This window comes from Medicago sativa, chromosome 2, assembly GCF_051527215.1.
Source record: "Medicago sativa cultivar Bolivia chromosome 2, Bolivia_mono, whole genome shotgun sequence".
NCBI lineage: Eukaryota > Viridiplantae > Streptophyta > Magnoliopsida > Fabales > Fabaceae > Medicago > Medicago sativa.
The window spans coordinates 27,423,393-27,437,346 of record NC_140750.1 but is presented as its reverse complement, the minus strand read 5'-3'; positions in this window follow the sequence as shown (position 1 = coordinate 27,437,346).

Here is a 13,954-nt window from a genome sequence, read left to right as displayed (position 1 = left end):
ATTCCGTTGAGATGATTTACTCTGATTTTATTAAGAAATTTTTATGTTGGGAAAAAGGGGTGTTACAATTGGTATCAGAGCAGGTCGGTTCGTCCGGTCAATTAGTTGAGTCGAGTTGTGTCGTTTAGCAGTTGGAATACCATTATCATGTTGTGCAGAGAACTAAGAAAATGGCTGGAAGAAATGATGCTGTTATTGCTGCTGCGTTGGAAGATGTGGCTCAAGCTGTGGGGCAACAGCCTAATCCTAATGCTGGTGCTAATGCTGAAGTGAGGATGTTGGAGACGTTTTTGAGGAATCATCCCCCTACTTTCAAAGGAAGGTATGACCCTGATGGTGCTCAGGCATGGCTCAAAGAGATTGAAATAGTTTTCAGAGTTATGCAATGTACGGAGGATCAGAAGGTGCGTTTTGGTATGCACATGCTAGCTGAGGAAGCTGATGACTGGTGGGTGAGTCTCCCACCTAATTTAGAGCAAGATGGTGTTGTTGTTACTTGGGTTGTGTTTAGGAGGGAGTTCCTAAGAAGTTACTTTCTAGAGGATGTCCGCGGGAAGAAAGAGATTGAATTTCTAGAGCTGAAGCAAGATAACATGTATGTGAAAAATTTGTGGAGCTGGCTAAGTTTTATCCACATTATACTGCTGAGACTGCTGAGTTTTCTAAGTGTATCAAGTTTGAGAATGGTTTGCGTGCTGACATTAAGCGGGCCATTGGTTACCAAAAGATCCGTATCTTTTCTGAGTTAGTGAGTAGCTGTAGAATCTATGAGGAAGATACGAAAGCTCATTACAAGATTGTGAATGATAAGAGAGGTAACGGTCAGCAGAGTCGCCCGAAGCCTTACAGTGCTCCTGCTGATAAAGGGAAGCAAAGAGTTAATGATGAGAGGAGGCTGAATAAGAAGGATGCGATTGTTGAGGTTGTTTGTTTCTCTTGTGGTGAAAAAGACCATAAGAGTAATGCTTGTACTATGGATATAAAACGGCGCTTTCGTTGTGGCAAGAATGGACATACACTTATAGAGTGTAAGCATGAGGATATTGTGTGCTTTAACTGCAACGAAGAAGGTCATATTGGGTCTCAATGCAAGAAACCGAAGAAGGCTCAGACCACTGGGAGAGCTTTTGTTTTGGCTGGTACTCAAACGGAGAATAAGGATCGTTTGATCAGAGGTACTTGTTACATTGATAATACTAGCTTAGTTGCTATTATTGATACTGGTGCTACACATTGTTTTGTTGCTTTTGATTGTGCTTCTAAGTTGGGTCTTGCTATGTCTGATATGAATGGAGAAATGGTTGTCAAAACTCCAGCTAAGGGTTCGGTGACTACTTCTCTTGTTTGTTTAAGATGTCCTTTGTCTATGTTTGGTAGAGATTTTGAAATTGATTTGATTTGTTTACCTTTGAGTGGATTGAGTGTAATCCTTGGTATGAACTGGTTAGAGTACAACCATGTTCACATTAATTGTTTTAGTAAGTCGGTATATTTTTCCTCTGCTGAAGAAGAAAGTGGAGCAGAGTTTTTGTCTACTAAGCAGCTGAAGCAATTAGAGCGCGATGGAATTTTGATGTTTTCCTTGATGGCATCTTTGTCTATTGAGAATCAAGCAGTGATTGATAAGCTACAAGTGGTATGCGATTTTCCAGAAGTTTTTCCTGATGAAATTCCTAATGTGGCGCCGGAGGGAGAAGTCGAATTTTCTATTGATCTTATTCTGGGAACGAAGCCTGTGTCTATGACACCTTACTGTATGTCGGCATCCCAGTTAGCTGAGTTGAAGAAATAGTTGGAATTTTTACTTGAGAAGAAGATTATTAGACCGAGTGTTTCACCTTGGGGAGCGCCGATATACAGGTAAAGAAGAAAGACGGTAGTATGAGGTTGTGCATCGACTATCGACAGTTGAACAACGTAACTATAAAGAATAGGTACCCACTTCCGAGAATTGACGATTTGATGGATCAGTTAGTGGGTGCACGTGTGTTCAGCAAGATTGACCTGAGGTCGGGTTATCACCAGATTAAAGTGAAAGATGAAGATATGCAGAAGATGGCTTTTAGAACGCGGTATGGACATGATGAATATAAGCTGATGCCTTTCGGTGTTACAAATGCACCTGGTATATTTATGGAGTACATGAATCGCATTTTTCATGCATTTTTGGATCGCTTCGTGGTTGTGTTCATCGACGACATTTTGATTTATTCTAAGACTGAAGAAGAACATGCTAAACATTTGAAGATTGTCTTGCAAGTGCTAAAAGAAAAGAAGCCATATGCTAAATTGTCAAAGTGTGAATTCTGGTTGAAGGAGGTAAGTTTTCTTGGCCATGTTATTTCTGGTAGTGGTATTGCAGTTGATCCGTCTAAAGTTGATGCGGTATCACGATAGGAAACTCCTAAGTTAGTTACAAAGATTAGAAGCTTTTTGGGATTGGCTGGTTATTACAGGAGATTTATAGAAGGATTTTCTAAGTTGGCACTTCCGTTAACGCAGTTGACTTGTAAAGGTAAAACCTTTGTGTGGGATGTTCATTGTGAGAACAGTTTTAACGAATTGAAGAAGCGTTGGATGACGGCTTCAATTTTGATTTTGCCGAAGCCCGATGAACCTTTTGTGGTGTATTGTGATGCATCCAAGTTGGGCTTAGGTGGTGTGCTTATGCAAGATGGAAAAGTGGTTGCTTATGCATCAAGAAAGTTGAGGATTCATGAAATAAATTATCCTACTCATGATCTTGAATTGGCTGCAGTGGTATTTGTGCTTAAGATTTGGAGACATTACTTGTACGGTTCGAGATTTGAAGTGTTTAGTGATCACAAGAGCTTGAAGTATTTGTTTGATCAGAAGGAATTGAATATGAGACAGCGAAGGTGGCTTGAGTTGTTGAATGATTATGATTTTGGTTTAAATTATCATCCGGGTAAAGCTAATGTTGTTGTAGACGCCTTAAGTAGGAAGACTTTGCATATGTCTGCTATGATGGCTAAAGAGTTTGAGTTGCTGGAACAGTTTAGAGATTTGAGCTTAATCTGTGAATTGTCACCCTAGAGTGTGAAGCTGGGAATGCTAAAGATCGATAGTGATTCCTTGAAGAGTATTAAAGAGGCGCAGAAATTTGATGTTAAGTTTGTGGACTTGTTGGTTGTTAGTAATCAGACCGAAGATAGTGACTTTAAGGTCGATGATCAAGGTGTGTTGAGATTTCGAGGTAGAATTTGTATTCCAGACAATGATGAAATGAAGAAGATGATTCTTGCAGAGAGTCAAAGAAGTAGCTTGGTGGTCTGGATTAAAACGTGATGTGGCACAGTTTATGTATTCTTGTTTGATTTGTCAGAAATCGAAGGTGGAGCATCAGAAACCTGCAGGGTTGATGACACCGTTAGATGTGCCAGAGTGGAAATGGGATAGTATATCCATGGATTTTGTGACGAATTTGCCGAATACTCTCAAAGGGAATGATGCGATTTGGGTGATTGTCGATAGATTGACGAAGTCGGCACACTTCATTCTGATTAATATTAGTTTTCCAGTAGCTCAGTTGGCAGAGATTTATATTCGAGACATTGTGAAGCTACATGGTGTTCCTTCGAGCATTGTGACAGATAGAGATCCAAGGTTTACTTCTAGATTTTGGAAGAGTTTGCAAGAGGCTTTAGGTTCTAAGTTGAGGTTGAGTTCGGCGTATCATCCACAGACAGATGGTCAGTCGGAAAGAACGATTCAGTCGTTGGAAGACTTGTTGAGAGTTTGTGTACTTGAGCAAGGAGGAACTTGGGATAGTCATCTTCCATTGATAGAGTTCACGTACGATAACAGTTATCATTCTAGTATTGGAATGGCACCTTTCGAGGCTTTGTATGGTCGGAGGTGTAGAACTACATTGTGTGGTTTGAATCAGGTGAGAATGTTGTTTTAGGACCAGAAATTGTCCAACAGACTACTGAGAAGGTGAAAATGATTCAAGAAAAGATGAAAGCGTCGCAGAGTCGACAAAAGAGTTATCATGATAAGCTTAGGAAAGACCTTGAGTTCCAAGAGGGAGATCATGTGTTCTTCAGAGTTACTCCCATAACTGGTGTTGGTCGTGCATTGAAGTCAAAGAAGTTGACTCCGAGGTTTATTGGTCCATATCATATATCGGAAAGAGTTGGAACGGTGTCTTACCGAGTGGGTTTACCACCGCATCTTTCGAATTTGCATGATGTGTTTCATGTGTCGCAACTTCGGAAGTATGTTCCTAATCCATCTCATGTGATCCAAAAAGATGATGTGCAAGTTAGGGACAACCTTACGGTTGAGACCTTACCAGCGAGGATCGAAGGTCGTGAAGTGAAGAAGTTAAGAGGCAAAGAGATACCTCTTGTGAAGGTCGTTTGGGACGGAGCGACAGGTGAAAACTTGACGTGGGAGCTTGAGAGTAAGATGCTGGAGTCTTATCCAAAGTTGTTTGCTTGAGGTATATTTTCGAGGACGAAAATTCTATAAGTTGGGGAGAGTTGTAACGCCCATTTTAATTATTTAATTCTTTTAATGAGTTTTAGCATATGTTTATATGATTTATGTGATCTATGAGATTTACGTGATTTATATGATTTTTATGTGATTAAGTAATTTATAAGATTATATGATTTATGTGAAGTTATGTGATTTTTAGAGATGTTATGAGATGTTGTGACTTGTTTTATTGTTTAATAAAATAAGATTGAAAATAAAAATAAATATAGAGATGTGGCGTTGTTTTATAAATTTAAAGAGTTTAGTGGTTAAAGAGGAAATAGAAAGAATAAGAAGAGGTGTTATAAATAGAAGGAGTAAGGTTTAGAAAAGTTTTACTGAACGTACGTTTTTTGAGAAAAGGGGAGAAAAGTCAAGAGAAGAGGAGAAGAGAGAGCTGCGATTTCTGCAATAATAAGGTAAGGGTGAGACTATCTTTCACTAATATTAAACCTGTGATTCATTAGATTGCATCTAACATGAGTTAGGATGAATTTGTGAGGAATTAAGAATTAGGGTTAATGAGCGGTTTTGATGAATTAGATGATGAAAATTGGATGAATTGATGTAAAAATTGTGAACAGACATTAGATAATCCGTAGGATGATTATTAGAGGCTGTTTTGTGATTAGAACCTAGAGATTAGGTGAAATTTTGAGAAAAAAAGAATTCTGGCCGTACTGACATTGATCGCTCGCCGCAGCGAGCATCATCGCTCGCCTCGCGAGCTATGAACATCACCGCTCGCCACCGCGAGCAATTCCACTCGCGTTGCGAGCAAGCCTTTTGAGACTCCAGGAAGCATGTTTTACTCGCCACCGCGAGCAATCCCACTCGCCGCAGCGAGCAAGTAGCCCATTCTGCCCAATTTGATTTATCGTGATTCTTTCGCACATGTAGCTTAAAGATGGACCTTGAGTAGGGAATGAATTATGTTTAAGTTATTAGAAGCTGTCCTGAAAGACTAAGTTAAGAGGACTAAATTATTAATGATATAAGATTGCTATATATGCACTTTATGTGTTATTTATGAAGCTTATGTTGATGTGATGTTTATGTTGTTAACTATCATTTGATGCTCTTAAATTACGATGTTGTTATGATATGAATTTATGAGTGTTGCATTTGTTGTTGTTTTGCTGCTGTTGACCATTTAATGTCATATGTCGGTCTAAGTTGTAAAGATTTAAGAAGTTTTCCATGTTAATGGAATTATAAGAGATGTTCATGATGTTGTCTAAGTTGTAGGAAGTTGAGTCCATTGCATACTCATTAAAGATGGGGGCTTGATGCCCTGGAGCTTTGCTCAATTTACGTTGGGGGCTTGATGCCCTGGAGCTTTTGCTCACTTTTGTTGGGGGATAGATGCCCTGAAGAGCCTATTTACGCTCATATATGTTGGGGCATTGATGCCCTGTATTGGTACCACATGCATTTGCATTATCAAGATGTCTAAGATGATTGAAGATGGTTTAAGATGTTAGGAGTTGCATAGTCGAGTTTGATGCATTGTCGTGTCAAGATGTTAATTGTGATGCTTTAACGAAGTGATATGTGATGATGTTATGATTAAGACGTTATGTGATGAAATATTTGTATGATGTTATGTGACGATGATTATGACTGTTATATGATATATATTGCTAAGATGATTGATGATTAACAATGTATTTGAATATAATAGTTGAATTATATGAAGTTTATGTTGTTAAATGTATTTAATGAGTTACCTGTTTAATATTATTGTTTGAGAAATCTCACCCCTTCTGCTTGAAAATGTTGCTCTTCGTATGGGTAACTTGCAGGTAATCAAGATTAGGCGTGGTCGTGAGAGGACTCCTCACATTGTGTCTTTAGGTGCTCTGATACGTAACGGGATGGGAGTTTTGACATTGTTTTCCTATTCTTTACGTATTGTCTTATGAGATTTTTTAATGAAGTTGTCGGATTTTACTAATTATGATGTTTAGACTATTTATGAGACTTTTATGGTGAGGCCTTAGTGCCAACGACTATTTATGACGTTGAAATAATTCCGCTGCGAGATTTTAAAATCTATGTTGTTATATTTTTGAAGGATAAATATTTATTTAGTCCATTTACGATTTTTATGAAATGTGACATTCCGTTGAGATGATTTACTCTGATTTAAGAAATTTTTATGTTGGGAAAACGGGGTGTTACAGTTGGAGGAACACACTCACTGAGACTGAAAGGAGATGTGATAGGCCAAAGAGAAACTTGTCGTTAGAAATTAGGTCTAATGTAAAGTTATAAATTTAAGGGTTTATTTGTGAAGGACTTGTATTTAGATGAACCAATAATCCCAAGGCTCTTTATTTTTATTCTTTTCTTTTAATTAAAAATCCAAACTTTAATCCAAAACTCTTTTCTAATCCTTATTGATAGTTAATTGAATTCATAACTCCCTGTCGGAACGATATCCTTTTATTACTACAACAGTAAACCGTGCACTTGCAGTTTATCCCATCACATTCCCAAGGTGAGACACATCACGTCCATCATCCTCCAAGCAACAGCACACCATCAGAGCACCCGCATCCTCAAGACGCACCTCAGTGTTCTCCAAATCACCAATGATTTTGTTGAACTCCACAAGTAGCTCCACGATGGCCTTTGACTTTACCATCTAGAATGAGTAAAGTTGTTGCTTTAGGACTTGCCGATGAGCCAAAGACTTTGTCATATACAAATATTTGAACTTTGACCACATCAATGCCGCAATTGTTTCCTTTGCTACTTCTCTCGAAACTTTATACCCGAGGCACAAGACAATGGCACTCCTAGCCTTGTCCACCATCTCGGTCTTCTCTATTCGTGACATGGTGACCGGTAACGCACCTTCACCCTTCAAAGCTTTCTCACACTTTTGTTGTATTAACACCGCTTCCATCTCTACCTTCCATAACCCAAAATCGTTATCTCTGGTAAACTTCTTAATATCCCACATTGAACCCATGATACTTGATTATCCTTTGACCCTTGCCCCATGGTAGGCGCCAATTGTTGGTGAATTCGATGAAAACTCACACCAATAACAACTTCATATGTCGAGCAAGGGATAGTTAAGCAACCAAAACAAAGTGTATGAATGTTATAATCACAAGAAAAAGTAGAAAACAACAGGAGAAAAGAAGAGAGAACACAAAAGAATTTGTTGACCCAGTTCTGTCCAAATTGACCTAGTCTGGGGGAGAGAGCATCCCTCCGTTCCACTATAATGATGAGTAACTTTACAAAAAGTGATATCAATGGGTTACAAGAATAAGTCTCTCGCCTAATTCTACCCAAAGCCCCAATCTCTTCCCGTAACCAAGAGACTCAATCCTAATAGTGTTTCCCAAGGTGAATCAACCCTCAAACCCTAGTGTTTGTTCCCAACAGACAAACTCTATACAAACCCTAGTTTTGATGTTGCCTTTCTAAACCCTTGTTTCAGCCCCCTCTATCTCAAAGTTTAGTCTGATACAAGGTGTATATTTATAGTAAAAGTATCACTTAAAATTTGGAACAAATATGCACCCAAAAATATGTTTCTGTTATTCGCTGCTAGCGCACCATCGTGCGACGTTGCGATCCAATCGTGCCACGTTTTTTCCAGTGACTTGCCTCATAACTGAAACATCCCATCGTGCCACGTTGCCCTTCAATTGTGCCACGATTCCTACAGAACCTGATTTTAAGTTAACTCTCACAATTCTCCACCTTGACTCCAAATCTGTGATGATGCCAATTTAACATCAACCACTATTGCTGCTCTTTCCCTTGCTTCCCACTACACCATGTAGCTCCACAAGTTTACAATCTAACCTCTTCAACCATCGGAATGCCTTTCTCCATTTTAAAGATCCTTGTGTCCAAACTACTCAAGGAATTTTAGGTAGTTCCACAAGTGCACACCTTAACCTCTTCAGCCATCGGAATGTCTTCTGCCTTCTCGAAGATCCTTGTATCAAACTACAATAGGAATTTCAGGTTGTTCTACAAGACTATACCATACTTCTTTAACACAGGACATCTCCCGCTTCCTTGAAGATCTATTTGTGCCCAATCACCCTCGGCTTTTAGAGTAATCCACAAGTATAAACCTTAACCCCTTCAGCCATCAGAATGTCATAGGCCTTCTCAAAGGTCCTTGCAGTCCCATTACACTAGGAATTTTATGTAGTTCCACAAGCATTCACCATAACTTCTTCAACACAGGACATCTCCCGCTTCCTTGAAGATCTCCTTGCATCCAATCACCCTTGGCCTTCTTTTAGGGTAATCCCGCAAATCGTGCTATACATTCTTCAACCGCTGGAATGCCTTCCGTCTTCATAAAGAAATCCCTTGCTCACCACTAGAGCATAGCACTCAAGGACTTCCATAGTCGTACCATTACCAGTGTGTTCAACTCCACCTCAAGTTGAGCGTACTCTACCTCAACTAGCAAATGTGTACATCCCACTATGTCTTCAACCTTGAAACTCCACCTCAACAGGTAGATCATGAGTATTGTTGCCTCCGCCTCTCCAGACTGGTCATGAGTATTCTTACCACCACCTTTCCAGGCTGATGTTGAGTGTTTAACGTTTCTCCAGACGACCACCGCTCCACTAGGCATCATTCCCAAGGAGAGGCACATCACATCCTTCATCATCCAAGCAACAACACACCATCAGAGCACCCGCATCCTCAAGACGAACCTCAGTGTTCTCCAAATCACCAATGATTTTGTTGAACTTCACAAGTAGCTTCATGATGGCCTTTGTGTAGGATATTTGTATGTTGGCTTCGCTTTTGCCTAAAACAAATATTCATTCAGATGTGGAACACAATGTTCCAACATCCAGGCTTGGTCTGTACGTTCTGTGCCTTGCCTAGGTTTGTGCACGCGTTCGCTTGATTGAAAGAATCCACGCCAGCATGTGTTGGTCAAAACCGTGTGCAGTTATGAGAAGATCAGAACGATGTGATTTCCTAAGGGAATGGTAATGACGTAGGAAAGTGTTTTTAAGGTGATGATAATGTGACTTTTAATGTGCCTACTTTTTAGGAGTTTCCTTATCCGGTCATGTTGATTGAGTAATGAGTCACCGGTTTGATCTGAAGCCTGATTGAGTTGGTGGAGCACTTTGCTTCAGTATTTAAAGGAGGCTGCAAGACCTGAAGAATTATTCAAGACATTATTTTCATAAATAGAGTTTATCTAGGTTTTGAGTCTTTTGTTTGTGAGCCTTTCGTGTATCATCCTGATGCATGTTTAGGACTGTACTTTGAGTTGTAATTTGTGCACTACTCCGAAGCTTTTAAGCAAGGAGTTAGGTAGTCTGTGAACTGCATCTAAGCTTTTAAGGAAGGTAGCATGTTGTCATGTTTTGAAGGTAACTTCATTTTATATGCGTCTGTAATTTGTGAATCACAGGGTTGTGTGATCAATTGTAAGGGAGTGAGATGGGATCTCAGATCTAGGAGTTCCTAGGTTGAAATCTTGTTGGGGTAGGTCCTAGGTCATAAGTGCAAACGTGGTTTGCTGAGAGCTTTTGAATACGGACTGCACTAGTGGATTTCCTTCCTGGCTTGGTAGCCCCCAGAGTAGGTGACGTTGCACCGAACTGGGTTAACAATTTCTCTGTGCTTCTTTTTCTTTCTTGTCTGTTATTTTGTTTTATTATGTTGGTTAGCTTAATGTTCTAAACATCGTATACAACATTTTTTTTTGTGTTTCGTGTTGAAACATCTCTTAGAACATCTTAAGTCTAACGTTCCATAATTTCAATTGGCAGCAAAGCAGGCACCCTGCCTGTTATTGGGTGAGATCCAGAGGAGATCTATTCTTTTAATATGGATAAGGAAGGAGGTTTTGTTAACAGACCACCGTTACTGGACAGAACAAATTATGACTACTAGAAGTCACGTATGAGTGTCTATCTCAAGTCTATTGACAGCAAGATTTGGAAGGCTGTGATGAAAGGTTGGGAACATCCAGTTGTTCTTGACAAAGATGGCAACAAAACCACGGTTTTGAAGCAAGAAGATGAGTGGACCTTACCTGAAGATGAACTGTCTCTTGCCAACTCTAAAGCTCTAAATGCTCTTTTCAATGGAGTGGACAAGAATATGTTCAAACTTATCAAAAAATGTAATGTTGCCAAAGATGGTTGGGACATCCTTAAAACAGCTCATAAAGGTACCTCCAAGGTAAAGAGCTCAAGGATGACGACCAAATTTGAAAGTTTGAGAATGCAAGAGGATGAGACTATACACATGAATGTTCGTGACATTGCCAATTCGTTTGGTTCTCTTGGAGAAAAATTGTCAGATGAAAAATTGGTAAGAAAGATTATCAGATCTCTGCCAAAGAGATTTGACATGAAGGTCACAGCCATTGAAGAAGCTCAAGACGTGTCCAACATGCAGGTGGAAGAGCTCATAGGTTCTCTTCAAAACTTTGAGCTTGTTGTTGATAACAGGTCTGAGAAGAAGGGAAAAGGCATTGCTTTTACAGCAAACACAGTTAATGATGAAGGATTGGAAGAGGGTGTAGAGGATGAGAATCTGTCAGGAGACCTGGTGATGCTAGGAAGACAGTTTAACAAGATTCTTTAACAGGTAAACAGCAGACCTAAAGGCAATGGGCAAAACATCATATGGAACACTGACAGGCAACAAGGTAATCAAAGGTATGACAAAAATGAGGAAAAGAATAACTGTTACAAAGGAGTACAATGTCATGAGTGTGAAGGTTATGGTCACATCAGAACTGAATGCGCAATTTTTCTCAAGAAGCAGAAGAAGGGAATGATTTAGTCCTGGTCTGATGATGAGGGAACAGATGGGGATGTTGATAGTGATGCTGCTAAACGTGTCAGTGCTATGACTGGGAGAGTAGAATCTGGGTCTGAATCTGATGAAGATTCTGACCATGAGAAAGTAACTGTGTCTTATGGTGATCAAGACATTCATGATGCAAGCACTTCGAGGCATGTGATGGAGCAGGAAGAAATCATTAATCATCTTCAGGAAGAGAGGATTGGTCATCTGGCTAAAATCTCTGATCTAAAAAAAGAGGTAATGCTACTTAATTCTCAACTTGATAATGTCCTTAAACAAGTTAGAATGATGACCGCTGGAACTGATGTTCTAGATAGGATGTTAGAAGGTCAAGTGATAGGTGAACCAAATGGCATAGGCTTTACACATGAACACCTAAAACATGAACTTCAAAACAGTAGCTATGTTCAGGCTTTAGAACACTATCATAAGGCCAAGAAGGGAAAACCAGTTAAGAAAATTAAGTTTGTAGCTTCAATTAAAATAGATAATATCACTGGTAGAGGTGCAAAGTTGGAACATTCTGTACAACATCCTAAAACTGACGCAGTAAAAGAAAATCTCTCTTGGAAGTGTCATTTTTGCCACAGACAGGGTCATAAAAAACCTTTCTGTTATGATCTGTATGGTTTACCGAGACAACATCAACCTAGTCCAACCTTGAGAGGAGTCAAGAAAGAGTGGAAACCTAAATGCTTAGGACTAATAGCCCATACCTCCTTAAGAGCATCCTCTAGTGAAGATTGGTATTTTGACTTAATGGGACCCATGCAAGTGGCCAGCATTAGTGGAAAGAGATATGTTCTGGTGGTTGTTGATGATTTTTCAAGATTCACCTGGGTGAATTTTATCAGAGAAAAATCAGACACTTTTGAATCACTCAAGGAATTTTTCATCCAACTTCAAAGAGAGAAAAATAGAGGTATTGTCAAGATAAGAAGTGATCATGGAACAAAATTTGAAAATTCCAGATTTCATGAATTTTGTGCAGAAGAAGGAATCAGGCATGAATTCTCATCTCCCATAAGACCTCAATAGAATGGAGTGGTGGAAAGGAAGAACAGGACATTACAAGAATCAGCCAAGGTCATGCTGCATGCTAAACATCTTCCTCTTTATTTTTGGGCTGAAGCTATGAATACAGATTGTCATGTTCATAACAGAGTAACCTTGAGAACAGGTACTTCAACTACCTTGTATGAACTATGGAAATAAAGAAAGCCTACTGTAAAATATTTCCATGTCTTTGGTAGCAAGTGTTACATTCTAGCAGATAGAGATTACAGAAGAAAAATGGATCCAAAAAGTGATGAGGGTATCTTTCTGGGGTACTCTACTAACAGCAGAGCCTATAGAGTGTTTAACAACAGAACTCAAGTTGTTATGGAATCCATCAATGTTGTAATAGATGATGTGGTTAAAGAACCGATTCTTGAAGTTGTACCAGGTGTTGAAGCATATCCTGAAACATCTGCTCAAGAAAAGGTAAAGCCTGAAATTATTGAAGAACCTGAAACTAACTCTGAAGATATTGAGCTGGAGCATGGAGAAACAAGCAAAGGACCCTCAATTAGAGTTCAGAAGAATCATCCTCAAGCGCTCATTATTGGAGATCCACATCAAGGAATCAGAACCAGAAGAGCAAATGATGTTATCTCCAACTCATGTTTTGTATCCAAATTTGAACCCAAAAATGTGAAGGAAGCTCTCACTGATGATTTCTGGATTGAAGCCATGCAAGAAGAACTCAACCAGTTCAAAAGAAGTGAAGTATGGGATCTAGTGCCAAGACCAAATAACATAAATGTCATTGGGACAAAATGGATCTACAAAAACAAGTCAGATGAAAATGGTACTGTTACTAGAAACAAAGCAGATTAGTAGCACAAGGTTATACACAGAAACAAGGCAAGATTAGTAGCACAAGGTTATACACAAGTTGATGGATTAGATTTTGATGAAACATTTGCACCTGTTGCCAGACTTGAATCCATAAGGTTACTTTTATGAGTGGCTTGTATTCTGAAGTTCAAATTGTTTCAAATGGATGTGAAGAGTGCCTTTTTGAATGGGTACCTCCATGAAGAAGTCTATGTTGAGAAACCAAAGGGATTTGTTGATCCAAGTTTTCCTGATCATGTGTACAAGCCAAAGAAGGCACTGTATGGGTTGAAGCAAGCTTCTAGAGCTTGGTATGAAAGAATCACAGAATTCCTGACCCATCAAGGGTACAAGAAGGGAGGAACAGACAAAACCCTGTTTCTTAAGAAGGACAAAGGAAGACTCATGATAGCACAGATTTATGTTGATGACATTGTGTTTGGAGGAATGTCGAATCAGATGGTTCAACATTTTGTTCATCAGATGCAGTCTGAATTTGAGATGAGTCTTGTGGGAGAACTGACTTACTTTCTTGGTCTACAAGTCAGACAAATGGAAGACACAATATTCATCTCCCAGAGAAAGTATGCCAAGAATATTGTGAAGAAGTTTGGGCTAGACAATGCCAGTCATAAAAGAACACCAGCAGCCACTCACTTAAAGTTATCCAAAGACGAAAATGGTGTAGCTGTTGATCACAGTCTGTACAGAAGTATGATTGGAAGTCTCC